Genomic DNA, 15,515 nt, shown 5'->3' with positions numbered 1-15,515 from the left:
GTGCATAAAGAGAGTGGGGGGGGGGGGCGAGTGCAGAAAAAAGAGACTGTAGTGGGGGAGGGAGGGAGAGACCAAAGTGTCTGGATTGTGTAGGGAAGAGCTTCTGGGAAGGAGAAGCCCAGACCCTGAGCCAGAAAGTTCAGGGTAGAGGGTGGGGTGTGCCAGCCAAGCCAAATAGAGACTGAGGTATGCTAGGAGAATCTGGAGGCCAGGTGTTGGCTTTGGTATGTAAAATAGGCACCTCAGTCTGAATCCCAACAGTAGGAAGGGGTAAGAAATGTCTCTTCAGAAAGATAGTAGCCATGGAAACCCAGGAAGGAAAACTACCCACAAAGGAGCTTCTGCTAAGAAGGCAAGAAGTAGGGAAAGGTTTTGTTGTTGTTGTTTGTTTTGTTGTTTTGTTTTGTTTCGTTTTGATATGACTGAGAAAACACATTATCTAGGGATCTACTACTGGTGGAATAACTTGGAATTAGAAAAAACATTTTTATAAATTCCAGAGACCCAGAATAGGATATCCATACTCATTGCTATCCTACCCATAACAGATACTAGAACTTTCAAAAAAAAAAAAAAAAAAAAAAAAAAAGGCCATTTTTATTTCCTTAGAAGTTATTTAAATGCTATGTTTTATTGGTTCGTTGCTTTTTTTGGAACATGTCACTCTCAATGTTCCTTACTAATAGTTTCAGTACCATATAAATGTTTTTCCTAACAATAACTGACATAAAAATCCTAGAAATGAGCTTCATGAAGTAGTAGATGAGCAGGATGAAAAACAACAAGGTATCATCTAGAGTTTTAAGGAAAGTATCAAAATTGTATTATTAGCCATAATTGTTAATAGGAGGAAGATACTCAAATCGTCTTCAACAATGTTTTGTATAGCCTGTAATCTCAACACTTGGGAGGTTAAGGCAGGAAAATTAGGAGTTTAAGGCTACACTGAGAGTTCAAGGCTATTCTGGACTGCATGAGACCCAAGGTGGAGGGGCATGAAGTTCCACCCCTAGCTTAGGAGGTTTTGGTAACTAATAACTGCCAAAAGAGGAAGAATTAGCTTTCTTTGAGTGTGTAGTCCTTTCCCAAATTAATAGTCACACATATAAGAGTATACAGGCAGCACTAATGGGACTTGATAGGTTTTCCAAAAAATGAGGACTCAAAAGTTGGGTAATATGGAATGGCAGGTGAATCTGGGAGAAGATAGAGGAGAAAGATGAAGATAATCAAAATACAATGTATAAAATTCTCAAAGAATTAATAAAAAATTAAAATGCTTTATACAAATATGATAGAGATTAAAAGTGAGGATAATAAAGTGCAATTATTAAATAAATAAACCTTGAAACCTTTGTCAAGTTACTTAACCTGTCTGTGCCTAGTTTTTAACCAAGGAATCATCAGGATGCCAAAGATTCTGTGCTCTTAACTACTGTATCCTACTTTTTAGTATAAAAATGGCCATTTGACTGGAGACATAATGTCACAATTTTCCTAAGACTGTGTTGTTTAATCATATCTCATAATATTTATTAATAGCTTATATTGGCATTACTTGTATTTAATATATAATATACTTAACTAAAATAATTATAAAACAGATTTGGATTATAGTCACATAGTGAATGAAACATAATAGATGATCTTGAAAGAAGCTCACATTTAAGGTTAACTGATTTTTTTTTAATAAAGGTGTAAAGAAAATTGAATGGAAAAAAGAAAATCCTTTATAGCAATTGATATTGGAACAACTGGATGGCTACATATAAATTAAAAAAAAAACAAGAAAAATCAATAAACATTACACTTCATGCATACAAAAATGAAATTGATAATAACAAAACATGAGATAAAATATTTTTAACTTTTAGAAAAGTAAAGATATCTTAGGATACAAAAACCATAATCCATAAAAGATAGAAACAGTGATAAACTGAACTTTATCCATTTTTATAACTTTCATACTAGGCCTCAACCTTACACAAAGAATGGCAGACAACTAAGAAATACAAAGAGTGAGAGATATATAATCTTACCCAGAGAAAAACACATTTGGTTACCCATTACCAAGTGCTTAGTCCCAAAACCTATACATACAAGTAACATTATATAGTCTGAGTAAGTTGTGTTTATATATTTAAGAACATATATACATATATACGTATATAGCAACAATTAATGAAAAAGAAGCTTTGGGTTTGAAAGAGAGCAATGAGTGGTATTGGTAGGGTTTGGAGAAAGGAAGGGAAAAATGATGTAATTATAGTTTCAAAACATAATTTAAAAAATATATACTCTGAAAAGTAAAACATGGAGAATACACCTGTAAAACTTATAATTAACATAAGATTTATATGTAGAGTATACAAGTAACTATAGAAAATAATAATGATGATGATAATGACGATGATAAGCAAAACAATAAAAATGGGTCAAAATGTAAACAAGCCTTTTATAGAGTCAATGGTGCAAAGGACTGTGTACTGAAATCTCTAAAACTATGAGTTAAATTAAATTCTCTGCCTTAAGTGCTTTTTACTTTTTATGTCAGGTATTTTGTCATTAGCAATGAGAAATTAATGTGCTATATTAACATTAACTTGGAAAAAAAGCAAAAATTTTCAGTAACAGAAGAATGAATAAACACGTGGTAATATGCCCATACAGTGGAACACCACACAGTAATAATAAAGAATGAATCACCAATACACAAAAAGATAACGGTGCTGAGCTTTTTTTAAATGCTAAGTGTGAAGCCAGACACAAAAAAAGTTTTGTTATATGACTCAAATTTTCACAGAATTCAAATGCAAACAGGCAGAAAGTAAATGGAGCTGAGGACTGGGAAGCTTGAAAGTATTTTGTGAATGATAGAAATGATAGTTACATAATTATAAACTTTTCTCAAATATCATCAAAATATAATTGGTGTATTTAAGTGTAAATTATATATCATTTAACTTTATTTTTAAATTTAGAAAATGTTTAACGAGTGTTTTGCCTCCATGTATGCCTGTATATCACGTGTGTGTAATTCCTGTAGAGGCCAGAAAAGATCATAACATTCACTGGAACTGAGTTACAGGTGTTTCTGGCCATCATGTGCTCTTAACTTCTGAGCCATCTCTCCAGCCTTGATTTTTAAAACTTAAAGCAAAACAAAACAAAAACAAACAAAAAATCAAGGTAGACTCATTTTAAAACAATATAATATTTGAGATATAGAAGATTGGCATTTAAAATACAAAAAAGAATGGGTATGGTTATAGAGTTAATGAACAAATTATACAACACAATTGAAAAACTATCTCAACCAAAAATGGAAATACAATGAAAAACAGTCGGGCCAGCAGCATGGCTCAGTGGGTAAAAGTGTTTGCTACCAAGTCCAATATCCTGACTTCAATCCCTAGAACTCACATGGTTGAAGAAGGAAACAACTTTTGCAAGTTGTTTTCAGTCCTCCACACATGTGCCATGGCACATGTGTATGCGTATGCACACACACACAAAAATAATTAAATAAAAAATAAATGTAATAACATAAAGACTTGGAGATATTTTTGATAGAAGTATATGAGTAATATGAGTCTCAGAAAGAAAGAAAAAGGAAAACAGAATGACAAATATTTAAATAAATAATAACTATAATTTTTGAAATTAAAGATAAACAATTATTTGTAGAGGACTATTAAAGGTAAGAGGATAAAATTCTTATCTGGAGAAATAAAGTAAATTAAGATTACCTTAGGAGAAAAGTCTCACAGTTTATAAAGAGAAAGAATAAGTTGCCTGAAGGTGGTATAACTAGGGAATTTATCTGTGATACTGCAATAAAATAAGAAATATTAACAAGTAATGATTTAATTATAAAAATATGATCTAAGAAATGTTTCATTAGGCAATTTTATTGTGTGAACATCATAGAGCTAGATAAGCATGAAAAGCTGCTAAATCACTAGGTGATATAATCTTATGTGGCTAACATTGTACATATTATTTCATACTAGCATGACTGTATTTTATCTCTGATCCTAAATACTGGCTCAAAGATATTAAAAATCCTTTGACATTGTCTTAGTTACTGTTCTAGGGTTGTGAAAAGACACCATGGCCAAAGCAACTCTTATAAAAGAAAGCATTTAATTGGGGGCTTGAGCATGCAGACAGGTGGTGGACCAATAGCTGAGAGTTACATCCTGATCCATAAGCAGGAGAGAGAGAGAGAGAGAGAGAGAGAGAGAACTGGTGTAGGCTTTTAAAACCTCAAAGACTACTCCCAGTGAGACACTTCCTCCCACAAGGCCACACCTCCTAGTCTTTCCCAGTTAATTAACTGGGAACTAAGTATACAAACATATGAGTCTATAGGAGCCATTCTAATTTAAACAATGACAAATATCTCCAAAGTAATGTGACAGTCTTGTGTGATTACATGACTAATGACTAGATATTCCTATACTACTTCAGAATGGAGTTTGGTCAGCAAAAAGACCAGAGCATGATTAGGTTAGACCTTTAGTTCCATTTCCCAACTTTCAACTTCAGAAAGAGGAGAGAGATTAAAATTTTATTTGATTATCAATGGGTAATTATACAAGAAATCATTTAAAATAATGTAATGAGGCCTTCATAAACCTCAACTATACAGGGCTGGGAAGATATAGTTCAATTGGAAAAGTGTTTGGCTTGCAAGCATAAGAATCTGAGTTCAAGCCCAGGAAATACAGAAAGTCTGGAACTGTGCTTTGTTCTTGTAATTCCAGTGCTGGGGAATTGGAGACAGGGGGATTCCTGGGACCTGTTTGCCAGCCAACATAAAATAATTGGTAAATTCGAAGACAATGAGGACTATGTCTCAAAAATCAAGATAGATTTCCTATGAAGAACAGCATCTAAGGTTACCTACCCTTGGGTAGCTGCCCCTTCCACTTGTACTGTTACACACTCTGTATCCAATAACAACAAACAAAACAATCCCCAAGTACCAGGTTTAAAGAGCTTTTAGATTGCAGTCCAAATGGAGCCTTCCCACATAGAGGATCTTGGAAGGTAATTCATCTAAAGAAGACATGGAAATTCTGCATTCCTTCCTACATAACTTATCTTATTCATGTCTACCTTTGGCTGTTCACTTGTATTCTTTGTAATATTTTTATAATAAATGGTAAATGCAAGAAAGAGATTTCTCTACTAGAGAGTAAGATGGCTCAATGAGTAGAAATACTTACACATGTGCCTAATGACCCAAATTTGATCAAATTCTTCAGCAATAAAGAAGATATAAGATTGTAGAAGGCATCTGAACTCCAAGGAGCTGTCATCTAATACTACATGCATATGTGGCATGAATGCATGCATATACACACACACAGAGACACACACATTATATGTATACACACACACACAAATAAAATAGTGTAGGCCTGGCTGTCCTGGAAATAACTCTGTAGACCAGGCTAGCCTCAAACTCACAGAAATCTACCTGCCTCTGCCTTCTGATTGCTGGAATTAAAGGCATGTGCCACCACTGCCAAACAAGATAATTAAAAAAATAAAATAAAATTACTCTGATACCTAATCCACAGAAAGATCCAACAAAGATAGAGAACTTCAGACCAATTTCCCTTATGAATATAGATGCAAAAATCCTCAATAAAGTTTTGCTAACTGAATCCAAGAACACATTAAAGCAATCATCCATCCTGACCAAGTAGGTTTTATTCCAGGGATGCAGGGATGGTTTAATATACGGAAATCCATCAACATAATCCATTATATAAACAAACTCAAAGACAAAAACCACATGATCATCTCGTTAGATGCAGAAAAAGCATTCGACAAGATCCAACACCCATTCATGATAAAAGTCTTGGAACGATCAGGAATCCAAGGCCCATACCTAACCATGATAAAAGCAATCTACAACAAACCAGTAGCCAACATCAAAGTAAATGGTGAGAAGCTTGAAGCAATCCCTCTAAAATCAGTGACTAGACAAGGCTGTCCACTTTCTCCATACCTATTCAACATTGTACTTGGAGTCCTAGCCAGAGCAATTCGACAATAAAAGGAGATCAAGGGGATACAAATTGGAAAAGATGAAGTCAAAATATCACTTTTTGCAGATGATATGATAGTATATATAAGTGACCCTAAAAATTCCACCAGAGAACTCCTAAACCTGATAAACAGCTTCGGTGAAGTAGCTGGATATAAAATTAACTCAAACAAGTCAATGGCCTTTCTCTACACAAAGAATAAACAGGCTGAGAAAGAAATTAGGGAAACAACACCCTTCTCAATAGTCACAAATAATATAAAATATCTTGGCATGAATCTAACTAAGGAAGTGAAAGATCGGTATGATAAAAACTTCAAGCTCTGAAGAAAGAAATTAAAGAAGATCTCAGAAGATGGAAAGATCTCCCATGCTCATGGATTGGCAGGATCAACATTGTAAAGATGGCTATCTTGCCAAAAGCAATCTACAGATTCAATGCAATCCCCATCAAAATTCCAACACAATTCTTCAACGAATTAGAAAGAGAAATCTGCAAATTCATCTGGAATAACAAAAAACCTAGGATAGCAAAAACTCTTCTCAAGGATAAAAGAATCTCTGGTGGAATCACCATGCCTGACCTAAAGCTTTACTACAGAGCAATTGTGATAAAAAACTGCATGGTACTGGTACAGTGACAGACAAGTAGACCAATGGAATAGAATTGAAGACCCAGAAATGAACCCACACAGCTACGGTCACTTGATCTTCAACAAGAGAGCTAAAACCATCCAGTGGAAGAAAGACAGCATTTTCAACAAATGGTGCTGGCACGACTGGTTGTTATCATGTAGAAGAATGTGAATTGATCCATTCCTATCTCCTTGTACTAAGGTCAAATCTAAGTGGATCAAGGAACTTCACATAAAACCAGAGACACTGAAACTTATAGAGGAGAAAGTGGGGAAAAGCCTTGAAGATATGGGCACAGGGGAAAAATTCCTGAACAGAAGAGCAATGACTTGCAGGGTAAGATCAAGAATTGATAAATGGGACCTCATGAAACTGCAAAGCTTCTGCAAGGCAAAAGACACCGTCAATAAGACAAAAAGACCACCAACAGATTGGGAAAGGATCTTTACCTATCCTAAATCAGATAGGGGACTAATATCCAATATATATAAAGAACTCAAGAAGGTGGACTTCAGAAAATCAAATAACCCCATTAAAAAATGGGGCTCAGAACTGAACAAAGAATTCTCACCTGAGGAATACCGAATGGCTGAGAAACACCTGAAAAAATGTTCAACATCCTTAATCATTAGGGAAATGCAAATCAAAACAACCCTGAGAGTCCACCTCACACCAGTCAGAATGACTAAGATCAAAAATTCAGGTGACAGCAGATGCTGGTGAGGATGTGGAGAAAGAGGAACACTCCTCCATTGTTGATGGGATTGCAAGCTTGTACAACCACTCTGGAAATCAGTCTAGCGGTTCCTCAGAAAATTGGACATAGTACTACCGGAGGATCCAGCAATACCTCTCCTGGGCATATATCCAGAAGATGTTCCAACCGGTAATAAGGACACATGCTCCACTGTGTTCATAGCAGCATTATTTATAATAGCCAGAAGCTGGAAAGAACCCAGATGCCCCTCAACAGAGGAATGGATACAGAAAATGTGGTACATTTACACAATGGAGTACTACTCAGCTATTAAAAAGAATGAATTTATGAAATTCCTAGGCAAATGGATGGACCTGGAGGGCATCATCCTGAGTGAGGTAACACAATCACAAAGGAACTCACACAATATGTACTCACTGATAAGTGGATATTAGCCCAAAACTTAGGATACCCAATATATATAATACAATCTGCTAAACACATGAAACTCATGAAGAATGAAGACCAAAGTGGGGTCACTGTACCCCTTCTTAGAATTGGGAACAAAACATCCATGGAAGGAGTTACAGAAACAAAGACTGGAGCTGTGACGTAAGGATGGACCATCTAGAGACTGCCATACCCAGGGATCCATCCCATAATCAGTTTCCAAACGCTGACACCATTGCATACACTAGCAAGATTTTGCTGAAAGGACCCTGATATAGCTGTCTCTTGTGAGACGATGCCGGGGCCTAGCAAACACAGGAGTGGATGTTCACAGTCAGCTATTGGATGTATCACAGGGCTCCCAATGGAGAAGCTAGAGAAAGTACCCAAGGAACTAAAGGGATCTGCAACCCTATAGTTGGAACAATTGATGAACTAACCAGTACCCCGGAGCTCTTGTCTCTAGCTGCATATGTATCGAAAGATGGCCTAGTCGGCCATCACTGGAAAGAGAGGCCCATTGGACTTGCAAACTTTATATGCCCCAATATAGGGGAATGCCAGGGCCAAAAGAATGGGAATGGGTGGGTAGGGAAGGGGGGGCGCTATGGGGGACTTTTGGGATAGCATTGGAAATGTAATTGAGGAAAATATGTAATAAAATATTTAAAAAAACAAAAAACAAACAAACAAACAAAAAAGCCAAAAAAAAAATACTTTCTATGAGTTCTATGAGCTACATTAACAAATTTAACCAAATCTTGCATATTTTGTTCAGTAGAGAAATTTTGGTATAGAAGGAAAACACCATATATTTATTATAAAAAGTAATGTGAATGACTGCATAAAACAGTTCATTTTTTTCACAATATCATTTTTTATGTCTCCTTCATAATTATTTATTCTCATGATAACTATCTACTAATCTATGAAAATTATTACATCATTGCCTTCCTTTCTCTTTTTCATTAATTCCAAAGTAGTGAGTTTTATTATAACATTTTTATACATGTTTACTACATATTTTGATTATATTAACCCACTCAGCACACACTTTAGTTCCCCACTTTCCAACTGCTCCCTGTCCTCTTAAATAGTCCCTTTCTACTTCCATTATTTAAAAAAATTGAGATTCTATATATGAGAGAAATACCTGATATTTGTGCTGTTGAGCCTAATTTCTTTTACTTAACATGAAGATCTATTTTCCCCATAAATAGCACACATTTGTTTTTCTTTATTGTTGAACAATAATCAATCATATTCACAAATATACACATATATGCCACATTTTCATTTATTTCTGTTTTGGGGTACTTTGGTTGGTTTCATAGTTTGGAAATTATAAATAGTACAGGAATGAACATAGTAGTTCTATTTTAGTTTTTTGAGGAAGTTCTGTACTGGTTTCCACAGTGGCTGGACTGATTTAAATTTCTATTGACAGCCTAAAAAGGTTATTTCCCCCATTCCTCTTGTATCCTCACCAGCATTTGTATTCCCTGTTTTCTTGGTGATAGCTATTCTGACTAGAGTGAGATGGTATTAATATAGGTTTGATTTTCTTTAATGGCTAAAGATGTTGATTGTATATTCATTTATTTGTTGGCTATTTGTACTTCTCTTTAAAACTGTTAAATTTCTCATTTGTTAGTTGGATTATGTGTTCTTTCGGTGTTTGCCCTTTTTTTTTTTTTTTTTTTTTACTTCTTTATATGGTATGAGCAATAATGCCTTGTCATATGAACAGATGGTAAGTACCCACCCCATTCTGGACAATTTCATCACTCTGTTGATTTGCTATCCTTCTAAATTTTATGAAATCTCACATAGGAATTCTTGCGATAATTTTCTAAGTTATTGGAGTCATATTTGGGAAGACACTTTCTATATTGTATCTACTACATCACCAGGCTTTGAAACTGAAACTCCCTATCTGATTTTCTTGGGACTGTTCAGCAACCAGGTAACCAGAAGACCCAACTTCCAAAGGCTAGACCCATCATCCTTCTTCCTCCCTAGGCCATTCAATTCCCTGCCTGCCTTTCCTGGGATCTAGTGCTCCTCAGGCTGAATGCACTTCAAGTTTTCTTGGGATCTCATGCCACCTTTAGGCTCCACTCATTATCCCCTTCCTAGGCTGCCTAACTCCTTCTCCCATCACTGAGATCTTAATTCTACCATGTCACTTGCTTGGCCTGTTTCCATAGGTTTGATCTCTTGATCATGTCACAGAGTTTATGAAAGTTGTGGCCATGTTTCATTTGTATATTTTCAGTCTCTTATGTTCTTTCCTCTGCTTGATCAAGTCTACTGATAATATTTTTACTGATTTTAAATTTTTGACTTAAGTTTTCCATTTCCAACAAATCCATTTGTTTTCATTTTCACTTTCAGAAACTCAATTTTCTAATTTAATTTCTAACTCATGTTTTCGAATTTCTCACCCATGCCTTGAATTGTGTTTTTGCATTACAGTTTGTTCATCCATTTGTGTAAAAATCTCTTGAAGTTACCTTTATCATATGTAGATATTCACAGTGGGAATCTTCCTCTTGAGATTATAATCTCCACTTCCACTCACATATGAAAAAGCAGATAGCAATAACGAAAAACAACTATTTAAAAACAAATGAAATGCCAAGATATATTCATGTCTACAATCCCAAAACCCAAGAGCCCAGTGTGAAACGCATGAGTTCCAGGAAAACAGAAACAAACAAGCATCAAGAAAAGAAACAGGGGCATTAAAATATAATAGAAAAAGAAAAACTACTACACAACAAAAAAGGTAAGAAAAAAGAAATGTATTTACCAGCTAAACTAAAGAGTTTAAACATTATTAAAGATGAAGATATTAATAATTAGGCATCAAAAGAAGGGACATGGATAAAGGAAAAAAGAGAAGCAACATAATAAAGAGAAATATATGTAATTGGATGAAAGTATAGTAAACAATGGTAACAGATAACATAGTAAAATAAGTAAAAAAATATGAAGCAACAAAAATGAAACTAAAACAACAACAACAACAAAAACCCAACCACTAAACAATCTACCAACCAATTATTTCTTCCTTGCTAAGGAGAACAAGCTGCATTTTGTACACCAGGTTTGTCTTTTACAATTTACATTGATTGGGAAGAGCAACTATTTCTAGATTCCACTCAGTATTCTTCTGTGGTGTACTGTTGGCATTCCCTTGCCTTTTTATGCTATCCACGTTGCACATACCAGATATTGTGTTTGAGATCTGTGTAACACTTAATCAATCATTTTCTTTCTCTCTTTGGTTTCAGAGTAATTTTAAGTCTAAATTTTCATTTTAAACACATAATTCAAAAAAAAATCTGTGAGAACTAATATTTTACTTATTGAACAAAGATATTTATCTTGCAGCTCATGCTTTGTTCTACTGCTTTGATATTTTTAAAGATGTGATCAAATTAGATGATGAAATCTAAATGGCTCAAGGTTTTTAAAAAAGATATTTACTTTGTACTATCATTTTATTTCAACTTTTCCATTTAAATGTAGAAAAATGTAGTAAATCATAGTGGTTAGTGACATCAACTGTGCCTGCATTCATGCTTAATGACTATACAATATTTTAAATTAATTCTTTAAATGAGTCTACATGTACTAAAGGGTTAATATCTAATTAGGATTTTTCTTAAGAAAAGTTCAATGTAGAACTAAAAGGTAAATGATCAAAATGTGCTAATTTGAAGATTAAGTCAAAAGTAATTGCCTTAAATACTAGCCCAGCTGAAAACTAATTTTCAACAGATGTTTTAGAGAAATGTAGATTTAGCAAATACTGAAGATTAATTGTTGTCCACTTTAAATACATATGAAATAAACCTACATAAACACAATTTTAAGTATTGAAAGGATAACTACCTAATGGTTAATATTCAACATGCTACAAAGTTATAAAAAATTTAAGCATATTTTCATTAACTAAACAGTATTAAGTATAAAGTAAAATTAATAAGACATACAGGAAGAAACTGATAAATTTATCACATAAATATTTTAGCAAACTTCTTTGTAAAATTATTTTTCTTTCTTTTTTTTTTAATTTATTATGTATAGTATTCTGCCTGCATATATTCCTGCAGGTCAGAAGAGGGCACCAAATCACATTACAGATGGTTATGAGCCACCATCTTGTTGCTGGGAATTGAACTCAGGACTTCAGTAAAAGCATCTAGTGCTCTAAACCTCTGAGCCATTTCTTTTATTTTTTGAGATTATAATATATATCATTTATCCTACCCTTTCTGCCCTCCAAATCCTCCCATATACCCCTTCTTGCTCTCTTTCAAAATTATGGCCTCTATTTTTCTTTTTAAAGGCATTTTTATTAGATATTTTCTTCATTTACATTTCAAATGCTATCCCCAAAGCTCCCTATACCCTCCCCCTGCCCTGCTCCCCAACCCACCCACTTCTGCTACCTGGCCCTGGCATTTCCCTGTTCTGGGGCATATAATCTTCACAAGACCAAGGGCCTCTCCTCCCATTGATGGCCGACTACACCATCCTCTGCTACATATGCAACTAGAGACACAGCTCTGGGGCAGGGGGGAGGGGTACTGATTAGTTTGCATTGTTGTTCCTCTTATAGGGTTGCAGACCCCTTTATCTCCTTGGGTACTTTCTCTAGATCCTTCGTTAGGGGCCCTGTGTTCCAACCAATAGATGACTGTGAGTATCCACTTCTGTATTTGCCAGGTACTGGCATAGCCTCACAAGAGAAAGCTATGTCAGGGTCCTGTCAGCAAAATCTTTCTGGCATATGCAATAGTGTCTGAGTTTGATGGTTGTATATGGGATGGATTCCTGGGTGGGGCAGTCTCTGGATGGTCTTTCTTTCCATCTCAGCTCCAAACTTTGTCTCTGTAACTCCTTCCATGGGTGTTTTGTTCCCCATTTTAAGAAGGAGCAAAGTATCCACACTTTGGTCTTCCTTCTTCTTGATTTTCATGTGTTTTGCAAATTTTATCTTGGGTATTTTAGGTTTTTGGGCTAATATCCACTTATCAGTGAGTGTATATCATGTGAGTTCTTTTGTGATTGGGTTACCTCACTCAGGATGATATCCTCCAGATGCATCCATTTGCCTAAGAATTTCATGAATTCATTGTTTTTAATTTCTGAGTAGTACTCCATTCTGTAAATGTACCATATTTTCTGTATCCATTCCTCTGTGGAGGGATTATATATATATATATATATATATATATATATATTCCTAAATATATAAATAAAACATTATCTTTCTGTATGTTGCTTGTATGTATGCTTTCAGGGCTGACCATGTGGTACTGGATAGCTAGTTGTTGTGTTCTTTCCTGTGGAAAACTATTTCTCCCACTTTCAGCATTCCTTAGTTGCCTGTAGTTCTTTGTGTATAAGGTTGAATCCACATGGGCTTTCCACTATTCAGTTTACCATGTTTATTTCTGTTACCCTTTTTCAGCTTATGTTTAAGCAGTCATGTTGGTGAGACTTGATGTAAGTAGTGTCTGACATTCTTAGGAGATACAGTCTCACAGCAAACTCTCTGATCCTCTAGCTATTACAATCTTTTGTCCCATCTTCTGCAATGTACTCTGAGCCTTGGGTGCTAGAGCTGTTTTGCAGCCATATCTGTTGAGACTGGCCTCTCTGCGATTCTGAATTTTGATTGGCTGTTAACACACTTTTTAAATTTAGATCAAAGAGACAAAATTATTCAGAGGAACATGGAGGGTATCTTTACCACAACTAAGTAACTTCAAGTTTATCAATATTTACTCACTCCAATTAAAATGTAGAATGGTGCTTGATCATGACCAATGAATTAAAAACTATTTCTTAAAATCCCTACACAAAGTATTCCTTGTTCAGATAGTTTTACAGGAAAGAGTGACTACACTTGCTAAGGAAACCATGCTGATTTCAATTTTTAAAAATCTTTCTAGGAACAGAAAAAAATGTTCTTTAACATATTCACTGAAGGTAGCATGATCACAGCATCCATAGCAGGCAAAGTCATTCATGATTTTGACATATTCAGCTCATTTACAAATATGAATGCATGGCTGCAGTGCCCAGAGCTGATCCTGTGCCACAGCACTTCATACACAAATACAGTCAGGAGAGATGGTCTCCCAGGAGTGCCAACACACCTGTGAGCACAGGTAAAACAACCACATCTGTTCAAATTCCTGGGCAAAGAGGGACCCTCCCAGAGCCATCAGGACACAGGAAACAATGAACAGCCGGGAACAGGATCCTTCTGGTGTCAGTCTGCACCCTGGAGCTGATCCTGTGCTACAGCTCTCCATACCCAAATTCCTCCCACAGAGAATTGGTCTCCCAGGAGTACTGACACACAGGCTTGCAGGAAGAACAAGCCAGTCAGAGACAGCAAATCCAGCTAACACTTGGCATCATCAGAAACCAGTTCTCCCACCACAGCAAGCCCTGGATACCCCCAAAGCACCAGAAAAACCAGAATCTGATTTAAAATCACATCTCATGATGATGATAGAGGGATATAAATAACTCCCTCAAAGAAATACAAGAGAACACAAGTAAACAGCTAGAAGCCCTTAAAGAGGAAACACAAAAATCCCTTAAAGAATTACAGGAAAACACAACCAAACAGATGAAGTAATTGAGCAAAACCATCCAGAAGTTAAAAATGGAAATAGAAACAACAAAGAAATCACAAAGGGAGACTACCCTGTAGGTAGAAAACCTAGGAAAGAGATCAGGAGTCATAGATGCAACAAAATACAAGAGGTAGAAGAGAGAATCTCACATGTAGAAGATACCATAGAAAACATTGACACAGCAGTCAAAGAAAATGCAAAATGCAAAAAGCTCCTAACCCAAAACATCCAGGAAATCCAGGACAAAATGAGAAGACCAAACCTAAGGATAATAATAGGTATAGAAGAGAATGAAAATTCCTTGGACCAGAAAAGAAATTCCTCCTGTCACATAATAGTCAAAACACCAAATGCACTAAACAAAGAAAGAATATTAAAAGCAATAAGGGAAAAAGGTCAAGTAACATGTAAGGGCAAACTTAGCAGAATTAGACCAGACTTCTCACCAAGGACTATGAAATCTAGAAGATCCTGGGCAGATGTTATATAGACCCTAAGAAAAGACAAATGCCAGCCCAGGCTACTATACCCAGTAAAACTCTCAATTAACTTAGATGGAGAAACCAAGATATTCCATGACAAAACCAAATTTACACAATATCTTTCCATAATTCCAGCCCTACAAAGAATAATAGACGGAAAATTCAAACACAAGGGACACACTACATCCTAGAAAAAGCAAGAAAGTAATCTTCTTTCAACAAACCCAAAAGAAGATAGCCACACAAACATAAAAATAACATCAAAAATAACAAGAAGCAACTGTCACTATTCCTTACTATCTCTTAACATCAATGGACTCAATTCCCCAATTAAAAAATATATATATACTAATTGACTGGATACATAAACAGGAGTAGCATTTTGCTGCATACTTGGAAAAGCCCCTCAATGTCAAATACAAACACTATCTCAGAGTAAAAGGCCGGAAAACAATTTTCAAAGCAAATGGTCCCAAAAAACAAGCTGGAGTAGCCATTCTAATATCAAATAAAATCAA

This window comes from Mus caroli, unplaced genomic scaffold, assembly GCF_978045245.1.
Source record: "Mus caroli unplaced genomic scaffold, Mus_caroli_1 scaffold_5, whole genome shotgun sequence".
Taxonomy (NCBI): domain Eukaryota; kingdom Metazoa; phylum Chordata; class Mammalia; order Rodentia; family Muridae; genus Mus; species Mus caroli.
Note: the sequence above shows the minus strand (reverse complement) of the source record.